Raw genomic sequence first — 17,756 nt, 5'->3', positions numbered from 1 at the left:
TGTATCAGAAGCAGATTCTGGCTAAATGCTAGTTTTTCCTAATGGTAAGAGCTGTCTAACAGTGGAGCAAGACTGATAATAAATGTTGGAAATGTAAAGAAACTGAGGGAACATTCTTTCACCTTTGGTGGACGTGCCCAAGGGTCAAGGCTTTCTGGGAAATGATCTATAATGAATTGAAAAAGGTATTTAAATATACCTTCCCTAAGAAACCAGAGGCCTTCCTCTTGGGCATTGTCGGCCAAATGGTGCCAAAGAAGGACAGAACTTTCTTTATGTATGCAGCAACAGCAGCAAGAATACTCATCGCAAAACACTGGAAGACACAAGATTTGCCCACTCTGAAAGAATGGCAGATGCAAGTGATAGACTACATGGAATTGGCAGAAATGACTGGCAGAATCCAAGACCTGGGAGAAGAGTTAGTGGAGGTGGTGGACCATTCTTACTTGGAAATATTTAAACGGGATGGAATGCCCACCTGTCATGGATAGCATAGTTATATTCTGCATTATAGAACCTGCATTGAGAAATGGTTTGAACCTTCAAATTCAACTTCAGCTGAGAACATAAGAACCCTGCCAGAGGATCAGATCAAAGGCTCATCTAGTCACAGTGGCCAACCAAATGCCCACTGGAAGCCCACAAGTAGAACCGTAGTGTAACAGTGCTCTCCCCACATCTGACTTCCAGCAACCAGTACTCAGAGGCATACAGCCTCTGACAGTGGAGGTAAAACATAGCTATCATGATGAGCAGCTGTTGATAGCTTTATCCTCTGTGAATTTTTCTAACCCTTTTTTAAAGCCATTCAAGTTGGTGACCATCACTGCCTCTTATGGGAGAGGAGTACTTTCTGTGGGAAGTGCTTTTTGGCCTGTCCTGAACCCTCCAACATCCAGCTCCTATGATTCTGTTTCTCATTTTTTGTTTGTTTGTGGGGTAGGAAAATCTTTATTTGAAATTTCAAAATCAATGGACAATATTTTGCTAAATCAAAATAAATTGGTGATATATTGATGACCAGAGTTGTTCAAATGCCATACCGCTGGTGCTGACCAACGGGCAGCCTCCAAACCCCTTTTGATCAAAAAGGAACAGAATTCAGTGGGTGCCCATATGGTAGAAAGGGTTGTGCTGTGATCCTTCTGCTCCTCAGAGTGCAAAAAGCAGTGAAGGTTCAGGGTTGGATTGATGCCTCACAGTGGTGGTCTCAAGCAGCATTTCACAGGCAGGAGCGCTATCATGGCATCAATGCAATTCATGTTTCCACTGGGATAAGAATCCTGCCTACTCTCTACTTCACAGCACATCATACGAGTAGGATATCATCTATATTTTACATAGCATCTGTTTACATGTCCTACTGTTCAGGATCTGCAACAGACCAAGGGAGCAACAGATAAAGCAGGGAATGGTTTTTCAGTGAGGCAAAGCGGGGGGGGGGGGACTATAGTTTTTGTAGAGTGTTGTGCAGAAAAAAACCACAAATGGCCCTGAGACCACTAGGGATCCTTGAGGAACCTATTATGAATTCCAATGTGACGTGATTTTATTATTGCCTCATAAGAGCCATCTAGTCTAGCACTCTGTTCTCACAGTGGCCAACCAGTTGCCTATGGGAAGCATAAACACCTCTTAGACTAATGTGCAGATTGGAGCATAATTATCCTTCAGATTTTGCACTTTTCCAAATTACCAAGTTACCATTCTGAACCATATTCAGAAGCAGAACCACGTGAAGCACACTGCAGTAATCTTGTTTAGTATCCATTGACAGACCTCTCCCTGATGAAGTGCCATGAGTGAGCCACATGAAGGTTGTGGGTAGGATAATGGTGGGTGAAGCATAGGTTCTCTCTCTCTCTCTCTCTCTCTCTCTCTCTCTCTCTCTCACACACACACACACACACACACACCCACACACACACACCCACACACACACACACACACCTTCACCAACAATCATATGTACATAAACAGATACAGACACATGGGGCTGCATCTGATGTTCTCTGTTCACTAGTGCAATGCTTCTTGCACTAATGGACAAGTAAGTTTTAATGTTGCATGACAGAGAAGTCCAATGAAACAGTTGCACTAGCAGAAGCCCATTATGCAATAGATTTGCAATCTATTGTGCAACAAAGTTGTCAGTGGCCTGCTTATGCATTCTCTTGCATGTTACGTTGGCACAAAACAGTGGAACAAGTGTACCATGAAGTGTGTCTGACTATGTTGGATACAGCCCACAGCCTTCACCCACCACAGACACACAGACAGACTTCCCACCAAACAATGGCTGATTATTTCCTTGTCTTGTGGGGGTGAGAAGATCCCACTGCACACCACCCCATTCTCCACAAGATTAGCACTGGAGGCACTTCTCATTCATCCTGAGGAATAATCAGTTGACAGTGGGGGCGGGGGAGAACAACCAGGGAACAGGGAGCAGGTCTGTGGGCTTTTAAGTTTAGAGACAAGGTGAGTAAGAGGCAACATGATAGAAATTTATAAAATTATGCATTGAGAAAGTGGATAGGGGAAACAATTCTCTCTCCCATAGCACTAGAATTCATGGACATTCGATGAAGCTGAATGTTTGAAAGATACAAGACAGAAGAAAGTCCTCCTTCACATTGCGCAGAATTAAACTATGGTGCTTTGCGCCCACTAGAGGCAGTGATGGCCACCAACTTGAATGGTTTGAATGCTCAGCCACCACAGCTGGAGGCAGTAATGTTTCTGAATACTACTTGCTGGAAGCCACAGGAGTGGAAACTGCTCTTATGGCCAAATCCTGCTTGCTGATTTTGCACTTTTGCCTTTACCATAGCATTTTATTTTTTTGGCCAATGCCCTTCCTCTTTAAAATAGGTTATATCTCAACATCTCCATAGTCCAGTGTTTCCCAACCTTGTGCCTCCAGCTGTTTTTGAACTACAACTCCCATCATCCCTGACTAGCAAGACCAGTGGCAAGGGATGATGGGAATTGTAGTCCAAAAACAGCTGGAGGCACAAGGTTGGGAAACACTGCAAAGTCGTCCCTTCCTTCCTTCCTTCCTTCCTTCCTTCCTTCCTTCCTTCCTTCCTTCCTTCCTATTATTATTAGGGGGATAAGTTCTAGCTTCCCAGCATCATCCTTCAAGACAACCAAGCTTTCTCCCCCCTCATTTCAAACTGCACACAGCTTTGCATTTTCTTTAAATCTCGATGTTGCACCGTACATCAAACCATCGTCACTTGTATATCTTTAAATCCAAGTTTGCAGAGGGCTGCCAAATCATAAATGTAGGAACTTCCATAGTATAAAATATAGCAGAGAGCCCCCTTCCCCTCCATCCACCTCCAACACAGAATAGAGTCTTCTCTTGATTTCAAACCTCAGTTCTATGAAGCTGGATAGTCCACAGTTATAATGTGTGCAGTTCCTCTGGCGTGTCCCTGTCCTCAATGCTAGTTAGAACCTAATTATTAGGAGAAGCTCTACGTTCAATAGAGATCTGGGGGAATTGCATCAGGCCAAGTGTTTAGCACCCAGCACCTCCATCCACCCCCAGCACAGGAGAAAGTCAAGGGTCCTCTGGTCCCCCCTGGGAGGTTTTAAGGCAGGCTTCCTCAACCTCGGCCCTCCAGATGTTTTGAGACTACAATTCCCATCATCCCTGACCACTGTTCCTGCTAGCCAGGGATGATGGGAGTTGTAGGCCAAAAACATCTGGAGGGCCGAGGTTGAGGAACCCTGTTTCAGGGAATAATTTAACCCCTTCCATTCCCCTTTCCTCCACCTGTGCCTCTCTCCAATGTTGAGAGAGCCTCTGTCATGGTGCGGGACCAGAACCAGAAACCAGGGTGGTGCGTATGTAGATCCAACTCTTTCTGTCTTCTCACTGCAACCTGTGCTCAAATACACACTCCATGACTGAGACCATCCTTTCTTATTCCATTCCATGGACTGGAAGCTGAAATTGCATTTTTCTTCAACGGGGATATTTGAGAAAATTGGAAAGTGCTGCAGGGCCACTCGGCTATGTTATTTGTGTTCTTTTAAAATTGATTAAAATTAATGGAAACAAACAGACAGAAAAATCATTAAAACCAAACCATTGTTTGTTATTGTTTTGGGGAAGCGGAGTGGGGGGCAGGATGTTAGGCTGTGCATAAGCTCCAGGAGATTGATAGCTTTCGTATGTGTGTCCCCCCCCTCCCTCCCTCTCCCTCCCTCTTCTCTTTCTCTAAGCAATTAGCTATTTTGTTAATTGTTTCTGTTTCTATTTAAAATATACCAGGCCTGCCTCACAGCAGGGGTAAGTATTATTCTCTGGGAAAAAGGGAAGCGGGAGGTTTCAGCAAAAACACATTTAACATTTGCAAGAGAATAATCAGAGGGTATATGGAATGTTTCATTTATAAAAAGCACCTAGCAGTCATTTCATTGCATGACGCAGGGCTTGTTCTGATGAACATTTAAAAGAGAGGCAATTAACCCTTTGCATGGAACTGCCTCTGCATCTATAATGAGGGCAATGAGGCTTTCCAAACTTGGTAGCAATTTTTCAAAGTTCTCCATAAGCTTACACATGCATAGGAAACTGTCTTCTATCCATTCAGAATATTGTTCAGCCTAGTCCAGAAATGTGGGACCTCAGGCCTGAGAGCCAATGTGTCCTTCCAGCCTCTCTATCTGCCCCTCCTACTCTCCTCAGGCCACACACCTGACCAGTTACACTCCACACACTCATTGCGTGTTTCTGGCTGGATGGAATGTGTCATTAAACTTGAAAGTTGTTTCCTGGTTGCCTAGATGAATAATTGAGGAGGAGGAGGAGGATTTTATTATTTGTACTATGCCCAACTGACTGGGTTGCCCCAACCATTTTGGGTGGCTGGAATTGTCCTGGTTCCCATAACAAAAATAGAGACGGGTGTGTGAGCGTGTGTGGTAACTAGCCTACTGTGCAAAGGTAAATTTGGCATTTGTTGCTCTGCCCACTTTTGCCTCTGCCCGCACGCACCAGTGATATGTGACCTCTCATATATTTACTCAGGATGTAATCCAGTTCATTCAGCCCTGATTTAGTCCATCATTCCAATACCAGGCTGCCTTTGATTTAACACCTGGGGGGGGGGGGGCTCTTCTTCATGTCCATTCTTAGAGGAAGTGCATTATGTGAAGATGTATGGTAGGGCATTCAGCCCTACATCACACCCTCCTTTGGTGTTCCTTTTTCCCTGCCTGGAAAATGTCCTTGGACTCTGCCAATGCCTCTTGCTTGTCTCTATGGTGGGTAAAGAGAGGCATGTGAGTGTGTGCGCACAACTAACTCACTATGCAGAGATAAAATTTGCATTTGTTGCTCAACCCACCTTTGCCTTTGGCCCCACCCATGACAGGCGTGTGGCCCCTCAAAAGGATGCTCAAAAAGAAGTATGGTACTCAAGCTGAAACAAGTTCCCCCACCCCCACCCCTTGTCCTGAGACCATCCTATCCAATTTCAGCTTCAGGAGTTCGCAACATCTAATATCTGGAACCAGAATGTCCTCTTGAATTTCCTATCTGGAGACTGACAGGCATACACAAGAGCAACCATCATTCAGTTCTGCTCGCTGATAATCATCACTAGTTGACGGCTAGAAGGCAGCCAGGGAACAGGGCCTGTGGAGAGCCCACCTGTGGAGAGCACCAGCATGTGGAGAGTGGAGAGGGCAATTACATTGGAAATGTTTGCTCTCTGTATCCTATGGTTTATCCCTTTATGCCTTCTGATGCATGCAGATGCTCCTGCCAATGTGCAGAATATAGAAAACCAAATGACTGTCTCTCAGTTATTTAAACTGCCCCCCTGGAGGTCAATGGAGAACCAGGAACTTTGGGAAATTGCTGACTCCTCCGTGAGTCAGCTGGGTCTCCTGGAACACTCACACGCCAAAGATCTTCCAACATCTCATGATCATTAGCCATCTGGCCCTCCTTTACAAGCATTGATGTGGGGGCGGGAGGGCTGAAATGCCAGTCTAGGGATGTTTCTTTCTTTCTTTCTTTCTGCTTCTCTCTCTCTCTCTCTTTAAAAAATGTATTTTATTGGTTTTCAACAGTAACATAAACATAAGATAAAAACAAAAACAACACATGGAACTAGGAAATTCTCTGGCCATATCTACCCAGACAAACTGGGTTAAAAATTAATTCACTTTCACTTGGGGGACCTTGACAGCTGTAAAGTTGTGAGGGACTGCTAAGAATAAGAACAGAAAGCAATGGTGGGGAACCTGTGGTCCTCCAGATATTGTTGGACCAGCCAGCATGGGCAATGGACCAGGATGATGGGAACTGGGAATCCAGCAACATTTGGAAGGTGACAGGAACATGGTAAGCTGGTTTGTACTGAGTCAAGCTCAAGCCATTGATACATCTAGCTCAGTATTGTCTACATGGACTTACAGTGGCTCTATAGGGTTTCAGGCAGGGAAACTTTCCCAGCTCTACCTGGAGATGCCAGAGATTAAACCCGGAACCTTCTGCCCAGAAAGCACATATTCTGTGACAGCTACATCTCTTCCTTATCCTTGGCAAAAAGGGGAACGCTGCTAGATATATTCAAGTGTCCACCTATTCCATCATCCTATTTCATACGGCAATCAACTAGATGCCTTTGGGAAGCCTGTCATGTATGACAAGCACACAACACTATCAAACCTATAGTTACGTAAATCCAACTAACAATAACACCCACAATGTAACTGGCTGTGTTTAACGATATGAATTCTTTATACATCATATAAACATACCTCTTTTCACATTATCAAATTAAAGGTAAAGGTAAAGGTACCCCTGCCCGTACGGGCCAGTCTTGACAGACTCTAGGGTTGTGCGGCCATCTCACTCAAGAGGCCGGGGGCCAGCGCTGTCCGGAGACACTTCCGGGTCACGTGGCCAGCGTGACATCGCTGCTCTGGCGAGCCAGAGCCGCACACGGAAACGCCGTTTACCTTCCCGCTAGTAAGCGGTCCCTATTTATCTACTTGCACCCGGGGGTGCTTTTGAACTGCTAGGTTGGCAGGCGCTGGGACCGAACAACGGGAGTGCACCCCGCCGCGGGGATTTGAACCGCCGACCTTTCGATCGGCAAGCCCTAGGCGCTGAGGCTTTTAACCACAGCACCACCCGCGTCCCCGTTATTATCAAATTAAGCAGAAGCAATTAAAGACCAACATTTTGAACAGAAGATACAAATAGATCAGTTCTTATATACGTAATGTCCAAATAGAAGATTTTTTGTGTTCCACATCTGTCTTTACGAATAAAAGTGTCAGACACAACAACTTTAAGAAGTACTACTTGCAGGAAATGAACGTTTTCTTTGTAATGTTCCACATATGCCTTTGCAAAGTATGTATACAACAAGTATATTTTGCAAAGGCATATGTTAAGAGCTTTCGTATCTTCCGTCTGATACCTGCATACAGCAACTGCATACAACAACTATACTTTGCATATCTGTTTGGACATTACATATGCTTTTGAGGCAAAGTGTATTAATTATGGTCCAATCTATATATTGATAGAGGATGTGTGAATTAGGTCAGTTCACTTAAAAACATATCAATGAAATTATCCTCCACCCCTAGGAAAGTAGTGTGGAGTGAATCTGTGGGGCAGAGGGGGAGATAACTTGGACACACCTTTCTTGTGACAAAAGGTCAAACATGACACCCTTGCAGTTCCTTACAATTATGTGACATGGGGAGACTGAAAACAAAGATGAGTCTAGAAAAGTTGAAAGAGGGGAGAGAGAACAGAATGCAAAAGATGTCTAGAGATTGGGGGTGAGGGTGGAGAGAGAATGGTGAAATCTTGGCCATTTGCAGGTGCGACTCAGCAGGTTGTCTCCGAGCCACTTTCTTTGGAGCGCAGTGTGCTACCTGGGCTAATTTATAACGGAAATGAAAAGGAAATGGACTTGGTATAATGAAGACCATTAATTCACCACTTCAGACTTCCCTGTTTGAACAGAGAGTATCAAATGACTCAATTGTCATGTTGCTGTGGCTTCCCTTCCTCTGTCACTTACTTCTCCCCCCCCCCCCCTTGAAAACGACCGGCAAGCAGATCTGTACTGAATGGCTGCGACACCACTAATTAGCATATATATTGTTTGTCCTGCTCTAAATTTATAGCAAACAGCAATATTTTACACTCCAGTAAAGTTAATAAATGAAGCTTTGGGCTATAAAAATTTCATGTTCTTTTGTGCAAAGGTCAATTATAAATAGTTAAGCACATATTCATCCAGATGCTTTAGGCTCTGGCAGTGGGAGGATGAAATATATTCTAGTCAATTTACACTTCAACAGGGCAAGATTGTGGTTTATAGCTTTGGTGGCACCCAGTGCTTTTTCTTCTAGAGAAAAAAAAAGGTGCCAGTACTCACCATTAAGCTGTTACAGTAAGTGCCACATTTTAAACCAGTGCTTTTCTTCCAGAAAAGGGTACAGAGTACCCATGAGTACCCACAGGAAAAAAAGCACTGGTGACACCTTTGCTAACCCATCTGCTAAAGCAGGGGTAGTCAATATGGTGACCTCCAGATGTTGGATCCCAAATCCCACCTGCCCTACCTGCATGGACCAATGGTGGGGAATGATGGGTGTTGGTAGTCCAGAATCATCTAGAGGACACTGCATTGTCTAGAGATTAGGCATGGGTAGGCAAACTAAGGCCCGGGGGCCAAATCCAGCCCAATTGCCTTCTAAATCCGGCTCGCAGACAGTCCAGGGATCAGTGTGTTTTCACATGAGTAGAATATGTCCTTTTATTTAAAATGCATCTCTGGGTTATTTGTGGGACCAGCCTGGTGTTTTTACATGACTAGAATGTGTGCTTTTATTTAAAAGGAATCTTTGGGTTATTTGTGGGGCATAGAATTTGTTCATTCCCCCCCCCAAAAAAAAAATTATATAGTCCGGCCCCCCACATGGTCTAAGGGATGGTTTGCTGACTCCTGGATTAGAGAGAAATGATATCAAAGAGGCAAGCTGAATGAATCTTCTCTGAGGGATAGTTTCTGTTAGTAGAATAGCTGACTTGTCCGGTAACCAGTGATCTACAGACTGGAAATAATTAGACCTAGGCCTGTGCACAAACAGTCTCTCAATAGTCTCCATCCTATTCATATTTTTTTAAAATGAATGTATCACATTGATATCTCACCTTTCCTCCAAGGACCTAGAGTTAGAATACATTTCTGCTCAGTGGTGGGTCTGAAACCTGGTCTTCCAGGTCCCAGTCTAGCAGTCTAACTACTGCACTATGCTGGGGTAATTTTACTGAATTTCCTCATGGGGAGGAGAAATTCTCCACTAGTTTCTTTGGATAAGGCACACCAGTAACAATGATGGTAGCACAGCTACTTTCTTTTTATTTATTTTTAATCCAGTGTCACTGCCTAGCCACCATTTTTGTATCTTACATAGGAACCTAGAAAGCTGCCTTATGCCAAGTCCATCTAGTTCAGTACTGTCTGCACTGGCAGGCAGTGGCTCTCCAGGGTTTCAGACAAGAGAGATTTCCAGCCATACCTGGAGATGCTGGGGTTTGAAACTGGGATGTTCTTCATGAAAAGCAGATGCTCTATATCACTGAGTTATGGTACTAAGTGTGATGGCCTGGGACTCGGGCTCGGAACCAGAGGAGACTCAGTCTGCACTGGATCCTTTGCCTCAGGCATCTCTGAACCAAGTCTGGGGCCTGATCCTGAAGAGTCCCAGTCTGCACAGGTTCCCCTGCAGCAAACACCAGCTGATCTGAGTCAGGGGCCTGAGCCTGTGCTGGCTCCAGATGCGGGGATTACCTTGTTGCCTCCAGCTGAGCCATCACTTACAGCTGCTCCACTACTGGTTTAGTCAGGGGAGGCTGAGGCAGCCCTTGGGTCTAGTAACCCACCGACATCTCCCAAGCTGTGGAGACTAAGGTCTGAGAGAAGGAGAGACCTGAGTACCTGCAGGAGGAGTGTTCTCCTTCTGGCAATACAGGGAATTGAGTTGCCGGGGGATCAGGACTGGTCGCTACCCCGACAAAGATAAAAGGCTGTCGGACCCTGCCCCAGGTTGCGGAAGCAACATTGCTGTATGCTAGATCCTGCCTGAGATCCTGTACCTGTCCTTGCCTGGTTTCCTGCCTTGTGTCCTGCCTTGACCCTGTTGGACTGACTCCCAGCGGAACCTTCGGATTCTGGACCGGTCCTGGACTGTGTTTCACGGGTTACCCCCAGGCCCAGCACACTAAGGAGTCAGTACCCTGGACTAAGGAGTCATCACCTTGGGACTTTGTGGATTGGGAAAATGGCAGCTATCACAAAAAATAATGTCAGTTGTACAGAGAAAGTGTGGCTTGAAAACATTCAAAATATTAGCTAAAGGGTTAATGCTCACAAGGGCTATAGAACTCTGCACTGTCCTACATGTGAGGCAGTTATGTCCATTGGCACAGCATTGGCAGTTATTAACAGTCTTTTGTGTGAGAGCAGCAGGTATTTTCTGTTGTGCTGCTGTCTGCCTCAGAGATAGTCAATCTGCAACAGTATTTGTCTTAGAGACAAGCCAATGTAAGATGTACCAGCAACAGAAATAACACCTGCCTTGTATATTTTTAATCTAACAAGTGCAAGTACACTGAGTAAAAGTTTTTTTTAATTTAAACTTTAAACAGAGAACTTCTTGCGTAATTTTTATAGGAGAAAAGGGGAACTAATTAAAGGGTCTAACTGTGGTTGGCTTACAATGACCCAGGCTCTCCTCTGCATAACTCTGTAAATGGGAACTAAAGTTTAATTCCCAAAGAAAGTCCTGCATAGTGGACTCCTTTTTAGGGGGGCAGGCTTCAACAGCATGACTAATGTCCAGGAGTGACATACATTGTAGTCCTGCTATGTATAGAGGACCACAGGCTGCCCAGAAGAGCAACAGTTTCATTGAGAGTGAATTACTAAAATAAAAGAATTTCTGCCCATGAGTCACCAAAACAGCCTGGTCATCCTGAATGTTTGCTATGCAGTAACAGAATCATTATTTTACTCCCAAAAAGCTAGCTCAAATGTACAAAAATGTATCAGACAAGTGCTGAAGATATAAGGTCAATGAGGGTTCATTCTATCTTATGTGGTGGACCCGCAGGAAGACAAAGGCCTTTGGGGCATGATATATAATGAAATTAAGGGGGGGGGGGTAAAGTGATTTTTCCCAAGAGACCAGAATCCTTCCTACTAGAAAACGAATCCCAAATAAAGCATCAGTGGTATTTATGTATGTGACTACAGCAGCAAAGATTCTCTATGCACAGAAATGGAAGAAGGAGAGAACACCCTCAAAGGCAGAATGGTTGATGAAAATCCTGGAATACACAGAGAGGCAAAATTGATGGCACTGATAAAAGATACAAATTTAGAATCTTTTTAAAAAGACTGGAAACCATTTCTAGTATATATAAAAATGTTATTTCCCATATGTGGAGACCACAGCAGGGTTTGAAGTGTAAGAAAATGGCAGAATATATTAAGAAACATGTTAGAGTGGATGAAATTAGATAAAATGCAATTGTATGTAATCTGGGTTATAAACATCAATGTTGGGTTAGCGGGGAGTCACTAATTTTGTTGAATTGGAATATAATTGTTGAATAACAGATGCAATTTTCTGTATGGAAAAAAGAATAAAATATTATATATAAAATGGTTCTCCCTACTGTTTAGTTGAAATCTCCTTTCTTGTAATATGAATCCATTGATTGGGCTCCTCCCCACCCCCCACCCCCTGGAACCAGAGAAAACAATTTTGATCCATCTTCCATGTGATATCATTTTAGATATTTTAAGATAGCTATGATATCACCACTCGGTCTTCTTTTCTCCAGGCTATGCATACTCAGCTTCCTCAACTGTTCCTCATAGAACTTGGTTTCCAGACCCTTGACCATCTTGGTCATCCTTCTCTTGTCAATATCCTTCTTAAACATGTCAGACTAGAAAAAAATCATTACTCAAATCTGGTATCTATAAACAGAATACCCCTACTTTTCAGCCCATAGTCTGTAAATGATAAAGGGTCATGGAGTGTGGGAAAATTAGTACCAAATCTAGAATGAATGGCAGTGTCTTGAACATGATAGTATAATTTCTGTTAGTATTAAATGGTGTTTGCATAAAGCAAAGTTCGTTGTTTTACCACACCAAGTCATCTGCAGAATGAAATCATTTATTTCACTTAACGAATCCAATTCTATGGCATCGGAATCCAATTCTGTGGCATCAGAATAAATGTAGGACCTTGGGCAAGGAGCACACCATGAGTGCTTTGAACAGCTAAAGGGGCAGGAGGAAGGAAGCCATAGTAGAGGGGGAGAGAAAAACTAGAGGCCAGTGAGGAGGGAAAGGAAAATATAACATTTATGGAGCTTGGCAAAGCAGCTGGCCTGTCATCAAAAGTTTGTCATCCGTGCTAACCTGATAACCAGGCAATGGAATGATTTGAAAAGATCTCACAGCATCATCTGAGGATGTGCTACAAGGTCATGTGGGGAAAGTAGGATAGTTCTGTGTTTCAGAGGATCTGCACCCCATGACTATGCAAGGGGAGCTATAGGGTTCCTGTCTCTGGAGAGAATGGCAAGCATTACCAGATCAATCCAGGACATGGTCTAGTACACAACAGCAAAATCTGAATGGCCTGGAGGGCTTCTTTTGTGCAGGGTGCCAAGGAACAGGGTGGGTGGGGGAGGATCTTATCTACTAGTATTTCTTCCTCACACCACTGCTTTGCTTCTGATCCTCAACACAGTGGAGAATGATCCTCCATGCTGATTAGCAGAAGAGGGGAGGATAAATATAGCCCAAAGGAGGTGGAGCTGCTTATCTTAATTTGTCTGACAGTTTAAGATTCATATGCTAGCATTTACCTAATCAAGCAAAATATCTTGTTCAAATACCAACAGAAGCTGGTAAAAGGCACTTCCTAGCCACCAAGGATACCTGCACATCTAGCAACAGAGCTGGATGCAGGAGCACCCTGCAAATTATGCTTTTGCTCCATCAGAGAGTAAAGTTCCCAGACTTGAGAACTACTCACCAATAGTCATGGTCCTTAATAATAAACTAATGATGGAGTCTCTGAGACTGTGCATAGTGCCCTCAACCCAGGCCCTGCATCTATTAAAGAGTGCAACCTACAGGCTCACTTTAGTCTTATCATCTCTTCTAGTTTCAAAGATAATCAAACTTGGGCAGCAAATATTTCAGCTGACATCACTTCTTTTCTGCTCTCTACCCATCACCCCCCCACACACACACATGTGTAAACCAATTTGTCTCTGGTGGTGCATAATACCAGGCTAGAAGTGTGTACTGTCCCTTTTCATTGCCAGAGGTCATGGAGTCTTGTGGCTCAAAGACATTCTGAGGGGAAACAAATGAGCACAAACATGATAAATTGCTGGGAAGACACTTTGTTGTGACAAGTAGAAAAGAGGAGATAATGAATTCTAGGTGAAGAGGAATCAAAGGGTGGTGTATGCTTTATCTGGTTTAACTTTTTTCAGCCGCATTTTAAGGGAGAGGAACACATTAAATGTTAGGAACATAGGAAGTTATCATATACTGAGTCATACCGTTTCTCCATCAGACTAGAAATTGCCTACACTGACTGGCAGTAGTTCCACAGGATTTCAGTCAGGGGTCTCTCTCAGCCCTGCTAGAAAACCCAGAGACTGAACCTGGAACTTTCTGCATATAAAGCAGATACTCTGCCCCTGAGCTGTAGTCCATCCCAAGTGTTACATGATGCGAGAGCCATCATTGCTTTCTGAAATTAACTAACTCCCCAGTGTAAATAGAAATACTCAAGCAGTATCAGATTTGGGGGTGTTTGGTCTCCATTTTAAAAGATGTCAATCACCACGTTCAAGAAATGAACACATTGATTCCGCAGCACTCATTTTGGAGTAACATCCTTGGATGAGGAAAACAGTGCCCAACCTGTTGATAACAGAATAAATGATGCAAAGAGGGAATTGCAGCCCAAGATAGGAAGAGAGGAGGTAAGGGAACACTTAGCTACTTTAAATTATTTCAAATCTCCAGGGGCTTTTGAGTTGCACCAAGGGTACTAAAGGAGCTTGTGAATGTAATTTCAGAGTCTCTGTCTATAGTCTTTGGGAATTCTTAGAGAAGAGGTAAAGTCACTGCAGATGAGAGGCAGACAAATGTTGTCCCAATCTTCAAAAGAGGGGGCGGGGGGAGACCAGGTAATTACCAACCGGTGAGTTTGAAGTTGATACCAGGAAAGATCCTAGAATAGATAATTAAACAGTCGGTCTGTGAGCACTTAGAAAAGGGTGTTGTGATTACTAAGACCCAGCAAAGGTTTCTCAAAAACAAGTCTGCCACTATCAGATAAGATATGTTTCACTACTGCTGGACCCAAAGTATCAGTTAGAATCTTGGGATGTGTGAAGACAGAAATGTATGTGTCCTTGACCATCTTACTGTTCCAAGCGAGCACCAACAGGATTTCAGTCATTTCCCTAGATGGATGGGTGACACAGCTGAGAAGCCCTGCTGCGGGAGACTGATAAGACCTGGGCAATTTGGGGGTATCACTCATTCTTCAAAGTCAAGAAGTCCCAGGTGCCAACTGACCTTGAAAAATAACTTGACAAGCAGTGCACACCTGTTCAGGACTTGTAAGTCCTACTGAGTTCAGTTGGGCACACTCCTGAGTAAGTTGGTGTGGGGTTTCAGCCTGAGACCCCCACCACAAAAAATAAAACCATGTATGACTCTCATGCACCTTGTTGAAGCTAAACAGGGCTGGGTCTAGTCAGAACCTGGAAGAGAGTCCACTTGGGGAGCCCATTTGCACCATTTTGAGCTCCATGAAGGAAGAAAGGCCAGGTGTACACTTTAAAAGGCTGTATTCAATATAAATTGTACTTTCAATTTCATTGAAATTGGTGAACTAAATTAGTTATGTTAATTTCTATAGGTCTACTCTGAGTAGAACTTAATTGGATGCAACCTATAGATACATGCAGTGATTGTCTGCCTCTCAAAACAAATTCCACTTATGGACTCTCTGAGACTCCTGTGCCTTTAAAAAATAGGAGAATACAATATTGGTTAGGTTGATAGTCCATTAAATGCATAATGCTTCCCATGCCAATCTTCCTCCACTAAGTGTCCTGTACACATTGACAGGTCAGCCTGGGAACTGATAAGCATTCCAGAAATGCATTAAAGAGGTGGTCATGGATAAATGCCTGCTTTTTCACCAATGATTTGAGTTATCTGCATCATACATACCAGAATCATAGAAATCTTGGTTCTACACACAGACGCACACAAGGCACTTGGCCCTTTTGTACCTTAGCAGCCCTAACTTTCAAGGAATTTAACATTGATTCAAACAGAAATGCTCTTCAGTACCAGCAACTCCCTGATCATAGAAGGCTAACATGTCAGCCCTGCCTCTTCCCCAGGATATACCCAACTGACCTGCTATGTGTTCTCCTCAAGTAATTTTGCCTGGCTGAAAAGTGTTGGAGAAATGTGTAGTTGGAATATAGCCTCTTGTACATAGGAAAGAGTCACATCCAGTGTTCCACTCACTTTTTTTCTGTGGCCCTTCTCATCACTGGCACATGGCCCCTAAAAGGTTGCCCATGAGGCAATTCGGCTCTGGGGCTGGAAAAGGACCCCCCTCCTGTAACATTGTTACAATGTACCGTTCACTTTTAAAATGCATTGAATGGAATAGCAGTACATAATAACAATAACTATGATGAAACGCTAATCAAAAGTGAAGGAAATCTCCTTCCATTAAGGGACTCTGAAGATGTACTTTGAAACAATGAAAGGAACCAATAAAAATAAGAAATGAAATTGAGGTCAGGGGCTCCGTGTAAATGAAAAGCAAATAAACGTCCTCGTAGATGTTGTCTCCATTCCAGACTTCATAGATTATTTCATTGTCATTGCTACCCCTTTGCAGAAAATGAAACACATTTAAGAGTAAAAGTCAGATGAATGGGATTACATTTGGCCTTGATTAAAGGTTCAGGGATTAATTAGTAATGTTTCAGAGTAGGATAGCAATTTAAAAAATGCTAGGATGAAAAATTAACTATTGGTCTTTGAAGGAAAATGTGCTTTTGTCAGCATGGTTGCTACCCCTGCCATCTCCCTGCCCCCCACCAGTTGGGAGTAGCTGGTTTAGAACCATTTTTCTTTTCTCTCTTCCCAGTTTCTGCTGCTCCTTCAACCCTAGCTGTAAACTGCAACCTTCATCATGTGTCATGCCTCAGGATTCAGATCTCCTGCTAGCAGAAAAAGCACCCAGTTTCATGGAAGATGGCAAAGAGGACAATTTCATGGATGCTGGTTTGGAAACCTTCCCAGGAGAAAGCCCCAAAGACTCCCACAAAAGAGGGGCCCCAGTGACTACTGATGTCTCCATCCTCTGTACCTGAGGAATTGTTCTGCCTACCTTCTGTGACTCAGAGACAAAGCCCCTCAGAGCCACAGGCAGCATGGAAATAACAGGCTCCCACTGTCTTGACATGTTTAGGGGCAGCCCCCTATATGTCCAAGCTGTCCAAGCAGTGGAGCTTGAGTTATCTACCTTACTTCAAGAGTCTCTAAATCAGGAGTGAGCAGCCTGTTGCCTTCTAGATGTTGTTGGACTACAACTCCCATCATCCCATAGATCGTGCTAGCTGGGGACAATGGTAATCAGTGTCCAACACAGGTTCCATGCTAAGCCCACAGTTGGCTTCCAACTAATTACTGGAGCAATAATCCAAGCTCCCTTTTCTTTTATTTGGTTCATCATGCCCAGCCTCAACTTGTAACTAGTTCCACACATGATCTGTCCATGGTTATGATTGACTTTGACTCCTATTGAGGTTAGCCAGCATACTCATGGGTGCCCACAACTGGGTCAGAGCATCATGATGCATGTTTCTCTTTCCTGAAATGTTTTATTGTGAAACCTCTGAGTGATATTTTGTCTTACTTGTTGCTTGCCATGAAACACTGGTCCTTTGCACATCCCCGCCCCCATAAAGAGAACCCAAAGTTTCATAAGGAAACTGTAATTACCATTATGCTCTGCTCTTTCACTTCAAAATATTGGATCATTGTGTATTCAGTGGGACTATTACTGCAGTAAAAATACTTGGTATTTTTGTTTTGTTTTAAGGAAAATGAAGTAGAAGTTAAACACAGGAATTTCATTCTCTCTTCCAGACCTCAGACCTAGGGCCAAATGCAGCCCTCTTTGCCCTGCTATCTGTTCCTCAAGGCTCTTCCTAACCATGCCTCTCACCCTTACCATTACCACCCTTCATGTAAGGACCACAGAGTGGTTTACGATATAAAAACATAAAAATATGTAACGTTATGAAAAACAAAACAATGATCCCCTTCCCCAGTTTAAAAGGCCATAGATTATTTAATTAGACAAAGGCCTGGGAGAAGTATATTTTTCACCTGGTGCGTAACGATATTCAATGAAGGTGCCAGGTGAGCTTCCCTATGGAAAGCATTCCACAAATGGGGAGCCACCACAGAAAGGCCCTGTTTTCATATTACCAACTTCTGGACCTTTCATAGAGGAGGCACATGAAGAACAGCTTCAGAGGGTGATCTGCAGGGTCCATGTTCAATCATGTGGGGAGAGGCAGTCATTGAGTTATTGCAGTCCTG

The sequence above is a fragment of the Podarcis muralis genome, chromosome Z, assembly GCF_964188315.1.
Source record: "Podarcis muralis chromosome Z, rPodMur119.hap1.1, whole genome shotgun sequence".
Lineage (NCBI taxonomy): Eukaryota > Metazoa > Chordata > Lepidosauria > Squamata > Lacertidae > Podarcis > Podarcis muralis.
The sequence above is the reverse complement of the archived record's forward strand: the minus strand, read 5'-3'. Positions refer to the sequence as shown.